General features: G+C 38.5%; 1 long non-coding RNA gene across 8 annotated transcripts in view; it reads left to right on the top strand.

The window, feature by feature from the left end:
* The window catches only part of LOC103163356, a 30,561-nt gene extending 18,859 nt beyond the window's left edge, over positions 1–11,702 (top strand). For 3 of the 8 annotated variants that reach the window (XR_004768307.1, XR_004768308.1, XR_003481933.2), the window contains 2 exons: positions 5,446–5,776; positions 8,866–11,702. This is a non-coding gene — a long non-coding RNA (uncharacterized LOC103163356). Of the gene's footprint in view, positions 1–577; positions 5,777–8,865 lie in introns of those variants that run through there. The other 5 variants (XR_004768306.1, XR_003481935.2, XR_003481931.2 and 2 more) reach the window with 3 other exon arrangements.
* The last annotated feature ends 10,498 nt before the right edge of the window (positions 11,703–22,200 follow it).

Genomic DNA, 22,200 nt, shown 5'->3' with positions numbered 1-22,200 from the left:
ATCTTGGTGCAGGGCCAAAGCCTTCATGGGAAATGTTAGGGCTGCAGCCCTCTCTACAGTTTTGCAGCTGTCATTGTGGCTATCTTTGGAATATCACATAGCTACGAACAAGGTGTTCCTATTGATCTCACTGGTCTATCTGGGGATTCTGATGCATCCTCAGGAAAATAAAACAGTCTGTTTTGGGCCAGATGTTTGACAAGCTCTGATCAGTGTATTCTGACATGGTAGCCTTGGTGCTTGGCTTGTTAGATCCCTGGGATCTACTAAAGTAGATGGAGACAGCAAAACCTTAATATTCTCCTGTGGAAGCTGTGAGGAGCTTCGTTCATGATGGTTCCTACAATCCTCAATCGATATTATCCTGCTGGAGTTAGTGTGACAATGAAAAGGAGCCGTCATTACTGTTTAATGGAATATTCTCTCTCTCTCTCTCTCTCTCTCTCTCTCTCTCTCTCTCTCTCTCTTTCTCTCTCTCTCTCTCTCTCTCTCTCTCTCTGTGTGTGGTGTGTGTGTGTGTGTGTGTGTGTGTGTGTGTGTGTAAATTATAAATATTACTTCCTCCCCACCTTCGGTTTTTAAAATGTGGTTTCACATTTCATTTAATGCTAAATGGTTCATTGCATAGAGTTGCAACTCAGTTCTCTTATTACAGTGTTATCTTTCACTTTGTCAAAATATGTCTACTTGATAAGAAATCTGACAGAAGTTGCTTATGATGGGATCACTAACAGCCATCAGTTTCTCTCTAGCAAATGAAACTGTAACCATGGTGACGGCCTTTTTTTTTTGCCAGAATGAAAATGAGACAGCACTCTGCTGCAGCCATTAGCAGAATACACAAATGTCCCTCAAGGCAAACATCTAAAGCAAATGGACTGCAAAGGAAGGAGCACTAATTTCTATTTATTTAGGATTTGTAAACCTAGCAGAGCAAGATATTAACAAAGGAACAAACAAAGACAGCTTTAAAACTCCCTGCTGCTTGCGTTTTCCTTTTGGTTTGTGAAACTCCTTGTTTCAAACCTAGAGTCCTTCAGTCTGCTTCTCCTACTCTGGTGCTGAATAATACCAACAATGTGCCTTTGATGCCACCCCTGGATATTTTGTGGGCTTTCATTCCCCCCTTGCATGAAGAGGGGAAGGGAACTTAATCAAGTAGAAAAAGTTCTCTAAATGATAAGGAGTTTCTCTTCTCTTTTTTTAAAGGTGCATTTTAAGGCAAACTATCAAAAAGTGAAATACAAGATGTCCTTTTTCATATACTTTAATTTTCAAAGAGGCATGTTCATTCTGATAAGGTGCATAGAAGCTGATAATAAGTCTATTCTAACGCTATCAGCAATCAGCCACAGACTGTCAGACCTTTCAAGTGTCACAGTCCTCTCACTGTCTTTTTATTCACCATTAGCCCATCTCACTCGAAACTCCACAGGGCACACAGATATTCTCCTGACAGGCCCAGGGTCGGTGAAGACGCTGCAGCCATCTGCAAGACCAGAATACCCTTTTTGGCTCTCTACCATCTAAAACAAAATATTACCTTAAAACAATGTTTAGTCTCTCTCTTGTTCTCTTCCTTAAGTTGTCTCTCCTCTTCAGCATTCTTGCCTTCTTTCCTCCTGAAATTATTTTAATGATAGACCAAAATTAGTGTTTTTCAATATTCAACTTAGTAAGCTTACTGATTCTGCTAAAATATTTTTACAATTTTAAAATCCTGCTTTGATCTACAGAACAATGCATGTTTTACAGAGTGGGAAAAGCTTCACAAAGGCCCGTTTGTGTAGATATTAGTCCAGAATCCCTGCTGCCACCCCAAGAGGGAACAAAGTACTAAGATCATAGGAAGCCATTTCTATCAGGTTCTCAGTGGCAATCAGAGGCAGCCATGCACTGAGATGGTGCAGTTGAAATCTGTATCCGCAGTTATGTAATTCACTTATGGAATTCACCTGGAGAATTGTCCTTCATCAACAGCAGTGTAGATTCTCATGAACCCATTCTTGGAACACCTAGTCCTTTGTGTTCAAGTTGTTAAAGCAGGTCTTGCCTGTAAATAGCTTGTCATGCTGAATTTGAGTATTTTCCTCAAGTCACTGTGAATTGAAGTTGAGATGTTCTAGACATACTTCTGGACATTCTGTAGACTCCAACATATGAAAGATGGTATGGTTTCTATAATATATAAATAGCTATGGTACCATAATAACTTCAGTTAGTATTTCTTAGGAGTTTTGCAGATGTCGGACATTGTGCTGTGGGAGAGGAACATTTAGGAACCTAGCGCAATTATCCAGAAGATGAATAATACTTGAGTAATGACAATAGGGACAGAAAAGACCAGCTGGAAGCTAGACATATCTAAAGAGTAAGAATAAAGAATCATTAAAAATAAGGGAGCAGAAAAATCAGATATGTTTGTTTTTTTCTGAATTAAACCTAAATTGCAATTAGTGACCTAGCTTTTGCTTTAGACATGCCCACATGGTGATCTGTCACCAAACATAGGCCTGCAATTCTGCCATGTAAGGATTTGTCTGCAGACACAGGCCTGCACAGGCAACATCCTGATCAGAGTGTTAGATCAACTCCTTGAGAATGTAGGTCTAGTTTAAACCAACTCATGGAAAAAAATAAAATTCCCAGTAATTCTTTGTGCCCCTTATTGTTAATGCGGGCATTAAAATTCCTGGCTGCTCATTTGAACCCACTGATATATAAAGTCTGTGTCTGATAGGACAAAGCTGTCTGGTGAAGATGAAAGACAGGAGGCCTTGTAGGCTGTTCTTCAAGTGTTCATGTTGCATCAGGGCACTTTTGAAGTGTTGTTGTAATAGGTGGCCTTGTAAGAAAGGTGGATAAGCCGGGAGTTGGTGTCGCATGCCTTTAATCCCAGCACTTGGGAGGCAGAGGCAGGCGGATCTCTGTGAGTTCAAGGCCAGCCTGGTCTACAAGAGCTAGTTCCAGGACAGCCTCCAAAGCAACAGAGAAACCCTGTCTCAAAAAAACCAAAAAAAAAAAAGAAAGGTGGATAAACATTAAAATGATTCAACCCATTCCAAAGTTCTTAAAGAATGTGATGTACTTTCTGAGAACGATCTAGTCCTTGGCTTCAGTGTGGGAAATTTCTAGAAGACCTCTCCTTGGAGGTTTTTCCTCCCAAGAGCCAACTTATGTGAAATTTTAAGTCAGCAACATTGTTTCAACCACACACCAATTTGCCCTTTATGTTACTTGCCCAGATTTTTGGCAACTCTGCCTGCTGGAACTACTTTCTTTAGACAGAACCTGAAGGTCATTTTACACATAAGTGTAACCGTTATACCTTATAGCACTCATTTAACTTATAACATTTATAGCTTACAGCATCAATAGAAATGATTTATTTTCTTTAAAAAACAAAAGAGTAACTACTAGGAGGAAGAAATAAAGATCTGAAGATGTTTCTGTATGTCCCACCATTAAAATATTTAAGACACAATCAATAAGTCAGTATCCCTAAAGAACTGTCTGTTTTTCCAAAACACAATACAGAGCTGACAATGTACATGCTGGAACTTCTCAGCCAAGCCAGATGCGTACAGAGAAGATAAACAGAAGCAGCAAATGTCTCAATGTATGCACTCGGTGAGCACTTGCTGATTTCTACTGTACCAAATTGACTAGCCATGCAAAAAATAGGATTAGCCGTCTAATTAGGAATTCAAGCATTTTTAAAATATCATTAAGACTGCCTTACAAGGAAGTTATTAATAAAATGAGTCATTAAATTCAAAATAGACAGTAGTTAAGTTGGAGACTTCCTTGTTCATAAAATCACATTTAACTCATTTAAAAGTGACACCAAGCTTGAAGATTCCAACATAAATTAGGGCTACTAAAGAAATGCCTAACACCCATGAAAATCTGAGCCAGGAGAGTGTTATTTTAAGCTGGTATTTATCCAAGGGGTACAGTTTTATAGGAAGCACATGAGAAACATGAGTGAGTTTCGATGCATATCATATTTATTAAAATATTTGTAGCATTCTCATGTTTTTCTTGGCAGCTTAAAAATTCATCCATCAAACCAATGAAGTTATAGTACTAAATCAATGCATGTTTAGTTTATTTAGTTTTATTAGTTTATTAGTTTATTAGTTTATTTTCTAATAGTGAATATTCTCTGTCAACAAATTATAATTCTTTATCATTTTTAACTATTTTTCTTTAATCCTAAAAGACTTACAACCTTTACCTCTGCATATTGTTTCACTAGTTGCAAATAGGCAGACAATGAGAATTTTAATGATCTCAATGAAGACAATGTGAGCCAAGATTTTTCAGGAAGCTTATGAGGCAGACCTTGGAGGCTTATGTTCTCCCTCTTTCTGACAGGTGTGAATCTTCTGAGTCACAAGGAAGATTAGAAATGTCTATATTTGTGGTGAAGTTCCAACCTCATCTTTCTACTTCCCACTACCATAGCTACAAGATTGCAACCAAGACTCCTCACTGGAGTTAATTTATATTTATTCCAGCCTATATTGGGCTTTGGTACTACCAAACATGAATTGTCTCAGCTGTGGAAGGATGGTCTCTACCCTTCAGCACTACTCATTTTAATGACTGAGGCTGAACAACATGCTCTTTAGAACTTTTCATAATCCTGTCACAGTGTCATTCAAAATGAATTCAAATTACACACAAAATATTTTATTTGGATTTAGAATTAATACAGTATGTCCTTATAATTTTAAAGACTCGTCGAGGATGCCATTGGTTTGAATCCATGAAATGCTTTAAATAGTAACAGAGGTCCCAGATGTGTGTATTTTGCTGATCCTCCTGTATATTTAGACACTTAGCATGAGAGGGCTTGACAGATGAAAATTAGATTGTTAAAATGTTCTTTTTCACTATAACAGGATTCAGTGTCAACTTGAGGCCACTATGCAGTTACCTATGTGAGCATGTTGCCCATCACAGGAATCCCAGTCAAGTCATCCTCTTCTATATGTTTCGTGCAACCTTGAAATAATTTTAAAAACAATGCAACAAACTGCAACTCTATTTGATCTGCTTCAGGCATTCTGAAGAAATTTGCTCTAGTGAAGAAGAAAAGTAATAAAAACAACTTTTGTCCATCAATATTCTTACCTGATAGCTATTCCTTGAGTGTTTTCTAGAGTATGCCATGACTATAACAATATAGGTAGCATATAATAAAAAGTATATATACATATCTCTGTATTTTCTTTAAACTGGTGCTTCTTGTGGGGAGTGGAAGAAAACCTGTGTAATGAGCTGATGAAATACTAAATGAATGAATGCTGTTGACATGAGCACAGGCACACAGAGGATGTCAATGCTCACAGCTATGGGAATGGCAAAGCCTTCCCTTGGTCTGTGTGTAGATGTTGACAGTATGCAGAAATGTTAACTGCAGCTTTCTCTTTCCAGATGTTACAGCCCAAGACTACACCTCCACAGAAGACCCTTCCTGAGATTTCCTTGTTCAGCTGTATATAATGAGCCTGACTCCTCATCCAGTTATATAAAATAACACCGTCTCTCCATTTAGCTATATACAAGAAGCCTGCCTCCTCAATTCAAATAAATAAAAAAACTTACCAAGTTTCTAGGTTGTTGATTGTATGTCTCTATCTCTCTATCACAGCATGAAGCCCATCTGATTCCAACTTTTCTGTATGTGTCTCCGAAATTTCTTCATTTCTGGTCACCCCAGTTAGGTCAGCCCTAAAGTTGTGCAGGTTGTGTCAATCTCTAAAAGGTAAGTGTTTTAATATCTAGATATGTGGGGCCAATAATTTGTTTCATGGACTTAAATTGTGAATATATATGATATATAATAGATAACAATATAAAATTTATACCACATAGAAATATATACTTATACAACACAATATATATGAATGCATATATAATTCCAATTTACCAAAAGCATTTCTAAAATATTAGTAACAAATGAATCAATAAATAATGAATGTACTTGCTTTAGAATTTAATGCATTAGTTTGTTATGGTAATAACCAGCCACTCTGTTATGGGATTTAAGGTCTACTTTACAAGTAGAAACTCATGTCTATTATTGTAAGTCTGGCCAAGAACTTGTGACTGAAAAACTCATAATAGGGTTAAACCACCTATTATTGTTTTTCTATGTGGAAATAGAGACAAACTGCCTTCTAAATAAAAGACTTATTTATGTTTATTTTATGCTCATTGTTTGCTGGTCTTTGTGTATGTCTGTATGAAGGTGTCGGATTCCTTTGGAACTGGAGTTATAGACTGTTGTGAGCTGCCTTGTGGGTACTGGGAACTGAGGTAGGGTCTTCTTGAAGGGCAACAAGCACTCTTAACCACTAAGCAGTCTCTCCAGCCCCCTAAAAAAAGCATCTTCATATCCATACACTCTTGTAGCTCTACCCTAATTAGGAAAGCATTTTTTGGTGCAGTGGACAGCAGTTAAAACAGTGACTAGTAACTGGTCAAAGTGCAGAGAATAAATGTGTATTCAGTGTTCACTCATAAATGAGACATCTGTATAATAAATACTCCTCCCCTTAAGGATCAAGGAACATTTTAAAACAGTGAGATTGTTGTATTTGGAGACCAGAAAGAATGAAGACAAATTAATGTCTCTCCAACAGGATAGACTGTTGCAGTCATGAATTCACCAGCAGCTGTGGTCACCTGCAAAAGACATACACAAGATCAGTCCAGTCAACACTCCAATATATATGAACAACAGGGACCTCTTGGTCCCATTACTGATAGCTGGGATACCAGCATGGGACTGATCCAGACCCCAGTAATGTGGGTTTCAGTAAGGAGACCTAGGAAATCTACTGGACCTCCTGTAGTAGTTCAGTATTTATCCCTAGCATAGGTGTAGACTTTGGAAGCCCAATCCACATAGAGGGATACTCCCTGAGCCAAGACACATAGGGGAGGGCCTAGTCCCTATCCCAAAGGATATGAAAGACTCTGATGACCCCCTTTGGAAGGCTTCACCCTCCCTTGGGAGCAGAAAGATTATGTGGTAGGTAGGGTTTTAGGTGGGGGGGTGGTAGGGGAGGAGAGGAGGGAGTGGGAACTGGTATTGACATGTAAAACAAACTTTTTTTCTAATTCAAATAAAAAATAATAGCAAAAAAAGAATAAGCCAAATAAAGATGAGAAACACCATAACACACACACACACACACACACACACACACACACACACACACACACACAATGTATGGGGAGAAAGGCTCCATGGAGATTAAAAAGAAGTAAAAGAAACCTATTTTGGAAAATGCAAATTATATGATGGTAATATATAATCTAATTTTTATCATATTTTCAGAATATTTTACACACATTTATGTGTAGGGTGTAGGGTGGGTGTAGAAGTATACATTCACATTTCATATAGCAAATGTAGAAGTCAATTTGCAGAGTCAGTTCTCTCCATGTGTGTCCTGGAGATGAAATTCTGGTACTAGAGCATGGGGACAAGTACTTCAGTTGTCTTTACCAACCAAGCCATCTTATCAGCTCCCTTTTCCTTACTCTTTAAAATCATTTAGTTACATTTACTTCCTTATTGTTGGTGGGCTTGCTCTCTCTGTCTCTCACACATGTGCATGAGTGTGTGTGTGTGTGTGTACATGTATGTATGTGTCTATACAGGTGTGTATGTGTGTTCATGCATACCAGCATGATTGCTCCAATCTATTTGTATAGGGCAGAAGATGACATGTGGGAATTTGTTCTCTTCTCCCACCAATCTGGTCTCATGGCTCAAGCTCAGATTGTCAGTCTCAGAGTGTGCCTTTACCCACTGAGGCATCTTTCAAGCTTAGTAGTAATAATTTAATAAAATGGAGTGGATGTAATGAGTTCATCAAATTTATTAATTTGTATTACTTTCTTTCAAAGGCATTTTCTAAGTGCTAGCTAGGTATTCCAGGAAGGTTTTTATTGTTCTGTCTTTGATTTCGTTAAAAACTGAAGGCAAATCTGTTACTTAAAATGCATTGCTTCAGAAAATGCCCTGAATTTCATCCTCCCCTGAGCTCCTTATTCACAATGATATAGCAGCAAACTTCTCCTCAACCAGCAACTCATTTTTGTTTCAATTTATCTACGTGTTTTTCTTAAAATGGGCTTTTCACAAAACTCTCAACTTTAGCATAATTGATGAAGATGCTGCTGTACTTGTATGGCAATCTGAATCAAGTGAGGTCTCTGGGCAAAGTTTACAAGTGATCCTTTCCTACCAGAAGAACGAAATGGCTCTGCATCACATAGTGTATCGAATATGTGTCACAAATCTTTAAAATGTAAGCACTTAGAAATTATTCTAGCTATTCTGATGCTCCTTAGCTTCTTTAGATAAAATGTGATCATCCACCTACAGTGTAGATTAAAATATCTGCATTCATGGTTAGTGATTCCATATTCTCCCCCTAGTAAATGGAAGAAAATGCACCAGTTACCTGATACTAAAATGTTGTATTTGATTTCACCAGGCTCACATAATGATAAATTCCTGTTAAAGGTTTTGAGCATTAAAATATTCCCATTGACCTTGCCCTGAGGGTCTTGGAGACTAGCCACTGTCCTTAGAGATGAAAAAGAGTTCTCTATTATGTTTTCTAATTCTGCCTACCTCTCTTCAAGGTAGATTTCTGTAGTATTTTAAATAAAAAATAGAGGGCCATGCATCTGAACACTTGGTCCCCAATTGGTGGCACTGCTTGGAGAGGTTATGAAATGGAACCTTTGTTACTAGAGGAAACAAGCCACTGGGGTGAGCTTTAATGACATAGCTAAGTCCTAATTCTTAACTCCTCTCTTTTCTTGTGAAAGGATGAACTCCTTGTGAATGCATCTATCTACTCCTGTGGCCATGTCATGCTTTCTCAGTTGTTATGGATGCTAGTCCTCTGGAATTTCAAACCAAAATACTCTTTCTTCTATACACTAATTTTTGTCATATTATTTCATCATGGCAATTCAAAAAAAACTTACCTACATGCTGGTAAAAGATTGGCAATGTTGCTGTAAATGGCCTGACGTTGCTCTTTCTTAAAGAATACTGAGGACCTTGGAAGTTTACTGATAAAAGCAGTTGGATGCCATAAGCAAGGTCTGGAAGTCTGGAAGACTTGACTCCTGAGATTGCAGAGAACAAAAATGTGATTGCCAACTGGGCTAGTGGCCATTCCTATGAGATATCAAAGAATACTACAGCTTCATTCTGCTTGTGTTCAAGAATTTGCTTTAGGTGAAATTTTTAAATAATGAACTAATTCCTTTGGTGAAGAAAATTTCATGGAAACATCAATGGATTCTGTGATTGGTTATTTCTGATTACTCCTATGCGGATCTATAAGGAAAAAGAGCAAATTGGTTAGAAAGAAACACAAAATGGGCATTTTGGTGAACAAAGAACACTAAGAAGCTTAAGGATGCCCACAAGGCATGTACTGAAAATGAGTCTATAACTATTAAGGAGATCAGCACCATTTAGTAAGAGCTTCCTGCTCTGCATCGAATGGATAAGAAAGGGAGCCTCAGGTAAAGACCCCATCCAGCTAATCTTCCAACTTGTGAATGAGAGGGCTTAAAATGTTTCTTACTCTTACACAGCAACAACATGAGGAAGGTGTTGCATATGTGATCTAACGGATCAAAGGGCCTTCTTAAGCAGACAGCCAAACTCATCAGAAACAAGAGATAGGAAAGGATATTGGTTGCTTAAACTCCATGGCTTCAGAGAGCCCCTGGTTCCCAGCAACGTGTGTCATGTTTGGAGTCCTGGCAGAGGACTAAAAAGACATTATATGAAGCTGTGAAGAAAAAGCTTGTGTTGAAGTAGAGGACCCCAGATGTTGGAGATGACAGAGTTATGAGACATCTACCAAGGAAAGTTGTACATAGGAAGTATAAACAGCTCCCCAAAATAAATGTATGTTTTAGGTAACAAAGCTGGAAGGGAGGAACCATTTACGTTCTCTCAAACTGAAACCCCTGATTTCAGATGTGGAACTATAGTGTTTGGTGTTTCCCCTGCAAGATTTTGTTCTTACTTTTGCCTAATCTTTCCTTATTATGTCCCTGTTCCTGGGAATGGGAATGTATATTCTGTATCATTATATGTTGGAACCATGTAATTATTTTTCTGATTTTATAGGTGGTCACAGGGATGCCTTTGAGTTTCAGAAGTGACTTTGGCAAAGGCCAAAGACTTAAAGACCATGGGGATTTCCAAAGTTAGACTAAATATATTTTGCATTATGAAATGGCCATGATCTTTTGGAATCTCAAGGTGACTTAAATGAGAATAATTCTCCATAGGCTTATGTTTTGGAATACTTGGTCCCCAGTTGGTGGTTGTTTGGGGAAACTGTGAAACATTTCAGACTTATAGCCTTCCTGAAGAAAATACATCATTGGGCATGGGCTTTATGGTTTCATAGTCTCTTCCCACTTCTGGCCTCTCTTCAGCTTTTTTGTAGATGAGATGTGGTGTGCCAGCTTTCTGATCTTGTGGTATGACATTTCTGCTTCCCTGCTATCTAGGCTAAACCCCTGGAACTGTAGCACCAAATAAACTCTTCTTTCAATTCTTTTTTGTTATGGTATTTCATCCCAGAAACAAGGTAGCTGATACAGTTTCTATGCCTTCCAAACAAAACTCAGCTGTGCTGTTGCCTGTGACTGTAGCTAGTGATCACATTCCCACTCACAATTGGTGCCAGAGACATAGAGAGGACAGAAGAGATTACTGCAGTTGTAATCCTACAGGGCTAGGGATTGCAGTCCCAGTCACAAATGGTTCTAGAGACATAGAGAAAACCTTAAGATATTACTGCAGCTTTCATTCAACAGGTCAAATAACTGAGAATGAATTCATATTTAGACACAAGGACCTATCAAGATTGAATAATAGAGAAATGGATGCTCCCTTTTCTCCTGTTCCTTTACATTGCCTATAGAATGACTTCTACCTTGTTTTCCTTGAAGGACTTGTGAATGTGTAACTGAATTGCTTTAACCTTGGTGGGGTCCTGGTATTGGGAAGCAGTTGTATTTTATTCAGTGTGAAAATGTATAATTGAAGTACTGTATGAACATTATTTGGAAACTAAAGAAATGGTTAACTTCTGGTATAGAAATATATGAAAAAATCTAAGACTTTTGGCAGAAAATTAAATTCCAGCAAATATTAAGTGTCCCTTTAAGAATTATGTAATTCAGTGGCTATCAATGACCAGCAGAACTCTCAAGGTGAATTTTTACTTTTTTATGGTGAGATTTGTAGAACTGTGGTGGTTTATGGTTTTAAATAAGAAAAGGCTTATGAAGTCTCCTGGATGGAAATAAAGTACCTTGAAGGTCATATGTAGTAAAGAAGAACTGAAGCACAGCTCTCCACTCTTGTGATTGCTAATATAGTAGCATGGTTGACCATGAAATCAGGTATGCTTTTGTCTTTCAAATCCCAGGTCACCCCAAACAATGGCTCATTGAAGTCAGTCATGATACAATTCTCTGTTTACCAGTTTCATGAGTACATTGCAATAGTGTTATTGGGTAACATGTAATTATCTTTAACTGTTTTCACTATGAAAATCAGAGATTTTCTCTATATGAAAACAACAATAAAGTGGATTGGCCTTTGAGATTTGGATGGGGCAAAGCACATGCCACTCTTGTTTGAAGATACTTTCTAACTGCTAGCTAGACATCATATTATGTAGATAATTGTGTTCCAGGATATAATTGTTGTTGCTATATTTTTCAAATGCATCAAGAGAAGGCAACAAATCATTATTTTCAATGGATTTCCAAGGGGGGGACAGTGTCTATATATGTATATTACAGTGTTTTTATTATTATCACTACAGATAGAGTGCCAAACTAATCCTAATATAGTATTTTCTTACTGACTTATTTGTATATTTTTCTAAGAGTGGATTTTCTAACAGATTACAACAGAAATATGAAAATTAACTCCAGGCTATGAGATGAATCCTGGGGAAGAAAGGGGATACAGAACCAGCTGAACATATTTGGCAATGTGCACAGGACTCCAGAACCAGCTCAACATGCTGTGCCCACAATCACTTTGGAGGGCAGCACTCACCAGTGTGATCCCCACCTTTCCACCAGGAACTCAGAGGCATTAGGTCACCATTTCTTATGGGATAACATCCATCCTAATCCCTTAGGGGCATTGTGAACACTCAGATTTCTGGGATCAACAGAGTTTCTATTTCTGTGCATTATGGCTCAAGAACTTACATGTTGACCAATTTCCCCAGCTTTGTTGAATGTTCTGGCCCTAGAGCCATAGCCTCATAACCACTGCTTTACATCAGAAGAAACTTCTGATAATGAGCACCTTAATGGAATAAGTATCTCTCAGCTTATTTATTCATTTTCTCCAATGTCCAAAAAGAATAAAACCTTCCAGGCACGGCAATGTCAGTTTTCACTCAGTGTTTATACTCAGCATGACAGAATTCTCTGATTTCCTGGATTAATGTTTCCATATTCTGAGCAGGCCATATCTTTTTTTCTAAGGTTTGAGTTCATGCAGTTTAGTGAGAAAGCTCTGGAAAGAAATGAATAAAAATACCAAATAACACTTTAGTTACCAAAGCATTTATCTACAAGATAAACACTAACAAATTATGATTGAAACCCATTTGTGATTCCACCCAGCATTGTGACATCCAAAACATGAATCAGCTATTTTCTTCTGTGTATGCTTAGCTGTGTAGTCACTGCATGCTTATGTACTAGCATTGTAGCAAAAACATGACAACCCAGAGATTCAGCCACTACACTTGAATCATGAAGCCAACTGATTCAGGTGGGGGGTGGGAGGGTTGTACAGGTTACCACTGAAAGCTATTTAGACAGCTAGCAGTGACAAAGAAGAAGCTGTGACAAACTGCCTTCAAATATTCAAATGTAGCCATACAAAGTATGTTCCCAATTCAGATTCTCCTCTATTTTTCCCAGATTCTGGAATAATTCTAATGCAATTTTAAGAATTAGGAAGTTTAGTTGGAAGGAACAGCAGACATAACCAACCTGAGTGAATGTCTAAATACATGGAGCTTAAATTTCCAGCAAATACACGAGAACAAAACCGAAGAAAGGGCCAAATCCATTCAGGTGAATGATTTTGAGAATGTCTGGGGGCCAATTTTATACAGCCACCAATTGGAAATTGCTAGGCTTGGAGTCAAAGATAAATACTATTGGAAGCACACCTGTACTCCAAGCCCTTTATGCCAACATTTGAGCAATTTCAGTGACCTTTGGCCTTCTGTAGCTGGGACATGTCCCCACAGCCTACTATCCTTCTGCACCCACTTTTCTATGGATAGAAAGGAGCATGAAGACCAGAAGGCCAAAAGAGGAAGCTTTTGGAACTGGCTCCATAGGTGGATGTAGAGGTATATTAGAAGACACCCAGACTGTGGGGTCATGTTACCACTATAGGAAGACACATAGATATATCAGAAGACACCCAGGCTGTGGAATCATGTTACCTCCATTTTTGTTCTTCAGGAGCTGTAATCCCTTAGCCATGTCGATCACTGCGTGCTGGGGCTTCATTAGTTTAAAATAGGAACAAGACTGCTTCCACGTTTTTCAGGTTTCACTGAAGACTGAGTTAATATACACAAGTGCTGGGGACACAGTGAGCACTCAAGGAAACCTAGCCATTACCATTCGGAAAGTCACAGGCGCTTAGAAATGTAGTTTTTGAAGCTATAGCAGAGAGTCTTGGCCTTATTTCCACTCTCCTTTTTAACACTAAAGTTAGCATCCTTCTGAGTCCAGTTCCTGGGTAACTGCTGCCGCTATTCTTGGCCATCTGTGATCTTCAATAGGACCAAGTTTGGCGTTTCCAAACCACAACTAGACTCCGTCACAACTCACAGTGATCTGTTGTCTGTTTATTTGAAGAATTGGTCATAATTTAGTCCTTTCTGTATAAATTGTCTACATTAGCTCTTAAAACTCTGCAGTTGTCTACTGGGGCGCCAGCATTTGGATGGGTGTTATAACACTACATTTTCTCTTCATTACAAGTCCTAAAAATAGGGTGCAACTGACTAACGTTTTCAGCCTTCGCAGCAAGATTTGGTTCGTCAGGAAATGGTGTGGGAGTAGTTCCCGTATTCACTGAAGGTGCAAAGTGCAAAACAAAAATAACTCAACAAGAGTTTAACAGCCCTTCTTTATGTACGTTATTTACAAAGGCCACAATCTGGAGTTCCAGGCACAGCCTTGGGAAGCTCAGAAGACCCTTCTGGAAGGGGAAAATATGCCAATACAGAGTGCAGAAAGGGGAAAACAGATGAAGACAGACAAGGTTGAAGCTGCTGTCTCTGCCCTCTCCATCAGTACTGTCTTCATGCATGTTCAAGTGTCAATAGGACTTTAAATTTAGCTAAATTAGAAGATAGCTTCAATAATGCAATTCATCAACAGATCTCCATTTCCATCCACTTCATCCTTTCTCGTGAGCATCTTCTTTTAGTTGTCTTATTTTCCTCGGCAAAGCAAGACACATTCTATTAGTGAATCTTAATTGCCTTTTCACTTTCTATGGCTTCATAATGTTTAGGAAAAATATTTTGCAAACATGGAGACACTTCAGAATTACCCCTCCTACCCTTCAATGGAAATTCTAAATATAGGCAGAAGAAAACATTTTTCTTCATTAATGTGACTTCCATGGCAAACAGAAAGCACTGATGTTTGCTTTATCTCATTTCCCTGCTCTAACAAACACCATATTCTTCATGTACCAGAATTCTCAGATAAATATAATTAATTTGCTGATTTTTTTGTTTCATATATTTTTCTTACACTGCTGTTACTCTTTCCCTTACAAACTTAGAAGAAAATTCTAGTGTGTAGCATAACATTGGGGATGAATTCTTTATTTTCATGCAAAAAAATACTGCAATAAACACCATTCTCAGGCAAAAGATGTAGAATGACTGTGATCTGTCACAGCCTGTGGTGTACTTCGGGAGTTAATACAGTCACACAAGTGAAAGCAGGGATTTCCTGTTTTCATTCTGAGCTACTTTCTCATTAAAAGGCACCTTTTCAGGTTTATAATATGGAAAACCTTTTCTCTATACTTAAAAATCAGAAAGGGAAGGAGAGAGGCAGGAAGAGGGAGCAAGAAACCCTCCTTTTCTTTCTGTAAGAGGTGGAGAGGATGACGGATTAAAGCAAATGCAGAGTGTTTTCAGTTATATAAGACTATTAGAGACCTCTGCTTGGTCTGGTTTTTGTAATTTGTCCATGTCCTACTTTATATAACTCAATCCATTGTGAGCCAAACATGGAATAAGTGAACACAGTATTCCATATTTCATTTTGTCAGCATTTTTTTAAGTGTAGAACAAACACAGGAGTCATCATGGTTCTTGAATAGAGAACGAAGCATTTTTCAAATCCCAGAGACTGCTAAGAAACACAGGTTAAGGAGACTAAAAGCAAAACAACAGCAATGAACAGATGTGTTTGTGGCTGCTGATGGACAAGCTTATCCATTTACTTCAATTAATGACAAGAGTGAGCACATCGATGCATAAGCTTGTCTGATGCCTTGATTTTTTTTTCCAATCTGACAGGTAATAGTGGGGCTGGGAAAATGTCACAGAAAGTTAGTGCTGCTTCACTGACCTTAACCAGCTCAGTGACAATGTGAACACATTTTTACAGAGATTCCTTGTGATTCATAATTATGCTGTGTCTGTCTGCTTTTAGGAAGGGTTTAAAACTCAGTGGCAATTAAAGGTTTAAAATCGAGGCCTTTCATGGGTTGTTCATTTGGGTGCTAAGTAAAATCAAGTTCAAATATTTATGAGCAGTGTGAAAACGTGGAAACTTTCTTTAGGGACATGTCTTTCCACATTGATTCCTAAATGAAACCAACTATGTTTGACAAAGAAAGTCCATTTCATCATGCATCCAAGATGCTAACCTTTCCTGCACTTTAGAACATCTTTGCTAAAATTGAGCAGATCATGCCACAGAAATTTAAGTATATTTAAAAAGCTCATGATTGTACAAGTTTTTATCATGTAAGGGAAATGATTCCTTCGGCAAAACTGACAGTCTGACAGTTGTATCCAAATACAATAGGATCGGCAAATAACATCAGTGCCAGCCTGCCCAATAAATAAATGCTTTCCTTTTGACAGAATAGCAAGGCTACTAACCACATGGAAAAAGAGAAGGAAAATACAACTGTAAAGCGAAAAATAATATTCCATTTTTATAATTCTAAGAGTTACTTCAGGAACCTGCCTTGGAGGCTCTATGGAGTTATCACAGAACTCAGACAAAGCCAAGTCCATGCATGAATCTCTCTCTTCATCAAAGGACTATCCAGTTACTTTTTATCATCTCCACAGCTTCCAGAAATACCATCTAAACACGAGGAGATCAGTTGAGGTTTTCTGAGGGGCAGCAGGTTTCTAGACTCTCGGCAGCTAACAGAATGTCTCCAAGACAACATACACAAAGTAAGAGAAGTGGTAGAGAAGTGTTCCTTCAGCCACCTCAAAGCTAATCTTCACATCACTGTGCACACCCCAGTTTACTTCCATGCTCTCAATTCTGTGAGGCCTTCCTGCTTATCTCAGCACTCACAAAATGTGTCACCTGTTCTTGTGTCTATGTTGCCACTGTACTTATCCACAATGATTCTTCTCATTTCTACATTCATAGGCAAGGTCTACAGAATATTTTTCTTATTTGTCTTTGAATCACTTGATTTGGAAAACCAGAATGTCTCTAGACTCGCATAAATACTCAATAAGTGTTTGAATTGCCTTGATTGTGGATGCCATATCTAAGTCCTTTGGCAATTCTGTCATGGAGTAGCTAACATTTAGTTATAAGGAGACAAGACAAAATAGAATAAACAACTGTTAGGCATTGTGTTATGCCCTGCCCCCATGGCAGGAAAAATATAATAAAATAACCACAGTGTGGAAGTCCTAAGCCCCAGGTCCTTAGGGGATGTCCTTCTTTGAAAATAGAGCCTCCATAGAGAGACTCAAGCAAAAAGATCATTAGTGTGAAGTTAATCTAATGTGAGCAATATCCTTTAAGAAGGGACAATTTGAACAGATGTGTAGAAAGAGGGTAAAGTTATTGAACAATGAGAAGTCTCAGAGCCAAGGAGAAAAGCTTAGAAAAGGTCTCTCTTTCTCTTCTCAGAAGGAAGCAGCCCTAGGGCAGCTGTATCACAGATTTCAAGTTCCTAGAATTTTGAAGAGAGATATTTTCTTGGTCTAAGAATCCTTGTTTGTTATATTTTCTAGTCATAGCCCTAAAATGAAGACAAGTGTCTCATTTTTATCTGCATACTATTAAGACTAGCTAAAAGAAAGCAATGTGCAATATTATTATGGCATTTATCACATCAGGTAGATGACATAAAGACTTAAATGTGACCTCCACAGAGCATGATGAAAATGGGACGCCTGCTTTTTTCCTTCCCATGGAAAATATTATCTCTGCACCATGACTATTCTGTCCCTGCACAGTGTTTAAATGCTTTGTGTAATGTGAAAATGGACCTCAAGTAAGATGGGAAATTATATTTTCTATAATCAATCAGCTCCCTCTGAAAAACAGATTATTAAAAAAAGATACCTTCATTTGATTAACAGGGTTAAAATATAAATGGGAAAGAACAATTCTCAGTACAGTGTATGTATTGATAATGCGGTGACTGAAGGAACTATATTCATTCCTAACATGAATATATTTTTATGCTTTATTAATAACCACAATAATATAGGCTTGTTACACTAACCATGATTTACTTAGCCTTATCAGCACAATGACTATAGGTTATGATAAAGGCACTGCTATTTTCTGAAATGAAAATAGAGACAGAGGAGCAAAGAGAGGCACATTTACTGTGATAATACATCAGGTGTCAGGGGGAAGCAAAGCACATAAAATGCAAATGCAGAACTTACTCATTTACATTGTCTGAGGGAATTCTCCTAAGAAGGCAAGACCTTTGATTGGTTGGCCAGCTTTTTTTTTTAAGATTTGTTTTTGATTTCAAGATCAGTGAGCATAATATTCCTTTCATTCAGAGAAAAGAGTAGTTCCTGTTCTATGGAAACATAGTTAAGGGTAAAATAATTATTTAAGAGCTGAATGGGGGGGTAGAAATCTTGGTTTTAAAATTGCACATAGAAACCAGCATCACGTTAAAACAAAGAAATCACAAGCACACATGTTCTATTGCCTTGGTATATATTTCTAACCAAGGAAACAAGGTCCCAATGTTAGAGCCACATTCACTACTCAAGGGACAGAACAGGGAAATAAAGATTGGTAAAAGAAACCTATGTGAACAGAAAAAATAGGGTAAAATATAAAAATATTTAAAATATTGATTTGATCAAAAATACAGTAATAAGCTTTATATAGTCTAGCTTTCTGCATCCTAATATACATTCTCGTATGGTCAAAGAATTGTTATTGATTGTCCAGGGTGACAGTGCATGCCTTTAACCCCAGCAATTGGGAAGCAGAAGCAGGAGAATCTCTGAGTTCGAGGCCAGCCTGGTCTGCAAAGCGAGTTCCAGGACAGCCAGGGCTACACAGAGAAACCCTGTCTAAAAAACAAAACATAACAAAAATTAAAAATCCATATTGATCATTGAGTGAGTTAGGTGGATATTTGGCCAAATATTGTGTTTGTGTGTGCATGAAAGTATACTACTTAAGCTCTTAGTTGATTCTAAAATAGAGGCATGCTGAGCCCTCACCACCATGAGTGGGACCTTAGTGAACATTTCAGAGCTAGAAGCCAAGATGGCTCCAACTCAGAACACGGCCCCAGCACATCACCTCAGACTGCTTACAGCTTCCTTGATAAGCTACCAAGACAATTCATCACCCTGAAAGGTGGTAATAGTAGTGGGCCAGGAGAAGGTTTTGATGTGGCAAAGACAGGTGATGCTCAGTTGGGTTTGTGGGTTTCCCATCTGTGGGGAAGTCAACTCTGCTAAGTAACCTACTAGGAGAATGTTCTGAAGTAGCAGACTGTGAATTCATTACTCTGCCCACTGTCCCTGGTATCATCAGGTATAAAGGTATCAAGGTCCAGCCCATGGATCTACCTGTAATCATTGAAGTTGCCAAAGTCCAGCTCCTATATTTCCAGGTATCATTGAAGGTGTCAAGGTCCAGCCCCTGTATCTCCTGGATATCACTGAAGATGTCAATGTCCATTCATAAGTCTCCTGGGTGTCACTAAAGGTGCCAAGGTCCAGGCCATGGGTCTCTTGGGTGCCACAGTAGATAGCTTCTGGTGGGGGTGGGAAAGGAATCAGTTTTCTTTAAGGGTCTAGCTACTGGGAGTTTGACTATGCACCAGTGTTGTTCACTGGAGCATGGACAACACATTTTTTCTTTCCTTTTCTTTTCTTCTTTTTTGTGGAGGCAATCACAATGGTGGGAGCTGGAGAAGACTGGGAAGTGAGTTTGATTGGGGTGCATTATGTATTCCCAAATAATCAATAAAAATATTATGTCAGAAAATGTAAAAAAATAAAATAGAGGCACACTGCAAGACACACTCAAACATTTCTCAAAGTAAATACAATTTGTTTAGAAAGAGAGATCCCTTCAAACTACTTATGTATATTTACAAAATCAATCTACAACTACTTTGAAAGAACAAATGGCTCACATCATAACACTCTAAGTAAGAGACAAGAGAGAATGCACAGAAATAATTTGGATAAGCTATGCAGAATCTGTCATTAAAATTTTCCTAGAAAAGTGTCACAAGTGATTTGCTTGCCTCAGTATCCATAATTTTTGAAAGGATGGATATGTTGCCCTACAATGATGAGAAATTAAACTAATGGCAGTTGTAGGGATTAAATAGACAGTGGGTTGGAGGGAAACTCAACAGGACTCCATTAAAGTACTCTTTTGTACTCTTCTTTTTGACTCATCTCTGAGGGCACACCAACTTTGAATCAGTCTAAAGTCTAACTACAGCTTTACTCTCTGTAAAGTAAAGGATGGGTAGGGATCTACCACAGGACCAAAAGGACAGAAGCATCTGTCTAAAGCTGGGTGTTAACACTGCCAGTTCTTTCTGCAAGTTCTTTCTCAGCTGCTTTGCCCTATTGATTTTCCAAGATTTGGTTTCTCCCCTCTATCCCTGTCACTCTCAGGTGACCTAGTCTCTGTTTCCATGAGCCAAAAAAAAAAGAACAAGAACTTTGGGGAATAAGATTGAATTGCTTTACCCACAACTTCTAAGCAAGGCATATATTTGTGTGTCTTTTCCCTCTGTGCTAAAGGTTCTGAAGGCCAGTTTTAGGACCAATAATTTGCTCCAAAGACTCTGGGAACTGAAGAAAACTGCTCTTCTCATACTTGATAAGAGTAAGATAGTACAGACTAAAATATGCCAAGGGAATGTAAGGCAAAACAGGTACTAGGTTTCAGCTGTCTTCTAGGAAGTCACCAAGGATACTTGTAAATCTTCCTGCAACATTGTAGAGCATTTCCTGTAAACCACCCCAGATGCTTACTTGAGCCTTGGTATCCAGTGTTTTTACTGGGAAAACACATACAGACCTGCAGAGACACGTCACTCATCTTAAAAAAACTCCTCAGAATCCAGCACCACCTTGTCAAATCAAAGTCATTATGTTAACAATAAATCAAATTGCCAAGACACTTATCTGTTTAAACTAGTCCAACATGACCCAAGCATGAGGCATATAAACACACAGTTACAGAATTGTGATATTCCAAGACAGAGTGTTTCCCTAGCATGTGAAAGGCCCTGATTTTGGCCCAAACACTGTTACTGGGAAAGGTATTTTAAGATCTCACATGCTATCCCCCAGGAACTGAATTTGAATGCCAGTCTTGAAAGTAGGGTTTTCAATGGAAACTGAAGAGGTTGAGCCAACAGGGCATGAGAAGTTAACCTTCCCTACTATCTTAGTTAATGTTTTCATTGCTGTGAAGAGACACCATGACTACAGTAACAGTTATAAAGGAAAATATTTCATTGGAGTGGCAGCTGACAGTTTCAGAATTTCACTCCATTATCATCATGATGAGGAGCATGGTGGTTTGCAGGAAGATGATGTGCTAGATCTCAGAGTCCCACTTCTTGCAAGCAACTGGAAGTTGACTGACACTCTGAGGGAAATTTGAGCAAAGAGACCTCAAAGCCCATCCCCAATGTAGCACACTTCCTCTAACAAGGCCACATCTTTTAATATGACCACTGGCTTTGGGGGCCATTTTCTTTCAAACCACCACACCTGCCCATATGCCTTTCCTTTTATACTCTCTCACTTTTCACTTTTCTGTTCAAGTGTAATATTTCTTCCTGTTTCAATCCCTTATGCTTAGTCATGCATTTTAGACTAGCTATAATTTTATGTGAAATCACAGAAGGGCTTCCCTTTCAATCAATTGTGTATATGCTAAGGATTCTCCTTTAAAAATTAATCACAGAGACACTTCGCTCCCCTCCCCAAATGGAACACACTTCTATTTCATCTAACTTACAAGCCTTGGAGAGACCCCCAACAAGCAATACAGAGAATTTCTAAACATCCCATGGAAGCTGAATAAAGGGCAGTGTCAGCCTAGGGACATCAATACTTGGGAAACCCTATGCCTATCTCAGTGTTTTCTTATTGCCTTCTATATATCTCTGAGCTGTGTACATTACTAGTCAAAAGTATCCCAAGAACATCTGATGTCCAGAAGCCATGGGCCTCATTAAAATGTGGCCTAATAACAGAAATTCTTGGTTTTAGCAGCACCCACCCTACTTTCTACCAAAGACCAAGGCAAAAGACCCCTTTCCCTACCCCATCCCTAGCATTGTTAGGGTTTCAGGAAAATTCAGCTGGAATATGGATAGAAATGCTCCAAACAACCTCTAGCACAGGGGGAAACAGCAGGAACATGAAGGGATCACCTCAAAATGGTGTCCATGTGCACAGAAAGACAACTGGTCATCTAGTTTTCTCCTGGTAATCAATTGTGCTTCAAAAACACAGTGAATGTCTGGAGATAAGCAGAGGATCCTCCGGCCTTAATGGTAAAGTGATCAGTGAGGCAATAGGGCAG

Source organism: Cricetulus griseus, chromosome 2 (genome assembly GCF_003668045.3).
Source record: "Cricetulus griseus strain 17A/GY chromosome 2, alternate assembly CriGri-PICRH-1.0, whole genome shotgun sequence".
Taxonomy (NCBI): domain Eukaryota; kingdom Metazoa; phylum Chordata; class Mammalia; order Rodentia; family Cricetidae; genus Cricetulus; species Cricetulus griseus.
This window is presented reverse-complemented; position numbering and strand designations above follow the sequence as displayed.